This window comes from Colobus angolensis, unplaced genomic scaffold (genome assembly GCF_000951035.1).
Source record: "Colobus angolensis palliatus isolate OR3802 unplaced genomic scaffold, Cang.pa_1.0 Scaffold465, whole genome shotgun sequence".
In the NCBI taxonomy this organism is placed as follows: Eukaryota; Metazoa; Chordata; class Mammalia; order Primates; family Cercopithecidae; genus Colobus; species Colobus angolensis.
This window is the reverse complement of record NW_012118099.1, coordinates 2,367,848-2,368,892: the sequence shown is the minus strand read 5'-3', so window position 1 is coordinate 2,368,892 and position 1,045 is coordinate 2,367,848. Positions and strand designations below refer to the sequence as shown.

Genomic DNA, 1,045 nt, shown 5'->3' with positions numbered 1-1,045 from the left:
GCCGCTCGCGGGGCAACAGCGCAGGAGCAGCTCGTCCCATCGCAACGCGTGGCGCAACCTGTCCCACCCCGACCTCAGCACCAGGGCGTCCAGAACTCGGCGAAGAAGCGGCTCGCGCTGTCGCAGATCTGCGAGTGGATGGTCAAGAGCTTGCCCTGCTTCAAGCATAAGGGCGACAGCAACAGCTCGGCGGGCTGGAGGAATTCACTTCCTCATCTTCTGTCCCTACACAGCAAGTTGACTGGCGCGCAGAACGAAGGAACTGGAAAAGTGCTTGGTGGATGCTGGATCCAGAGGGTGGAAAGAGTGGGAGATCTCTTAGGACAAGAGGTGCATCCATGGACAACAGCAAATGTGCTCAGAGCCCAAGCCAAGCTGCCACGAAAGAAAGCACCCCTGCAGTCTAGCCAGGGGAATGCCGGAGACAGCCCTGGACCCCAGTTTCCCAAAAGGCCTGCAAGTCCTGGCTCTCACAGCAATGATGACTTTGATAGCTGGAGTACATTTCGCCCTGGAGCCAGCTCAATTGCTAGTACTATTACTGGGAGACTTTCACCCATTATAGCCAAAGGAGACGATCTTGGAGTTGGGGACGTGCATTCTGCGGGGTACCCGCCATTTGCGGCAAAGATGCCCCCTTCTCTACCCAGTCTGAGACAAGCAATCCTGAAACATGGAAAACTTTTTGGGTGATCTCAATCTTATCTCGTCACCAACATCATTAACTGTGTCGACCCAGTCGGCACCTGGCTCCGTGATGCAGCAGACGCCATGCTACTCATTTGTGCCACCAAACACCAGTCTGAATTCACCCAGCCAAACTGCAAAATATAGACATAGGGCCGGTCCTCCATGAGCCCTTTGCCCCAGATGCCTATGCAAACGCTCCAGGACCACAAATCAAGTTATGGAGCTGTGAGTCCGCGTCTAACTGTGCAGCGGGACTCCCAGAGGAGCTGCTGACTTCTGACTCTCCTCCCCATGACATTGTGACACCAGCGGATCCTGGGGTAGCCCAACCCAACAGCCGGGTTCTCAGCCAGAA

At 55.6% G+C, this 1,045-nt stretch overlaps 1 pseudogene; it reads left to right on the top strand.

The window, feature by feature from the left end:
• The first annotated feature begins 1 nt into the window (after position 1).
• The window catches only part of LOC105523478, a 2,218-nt pseudogene continuing 1,174 nt past the window's right edge, over positions 2 to 1,045 (top strand).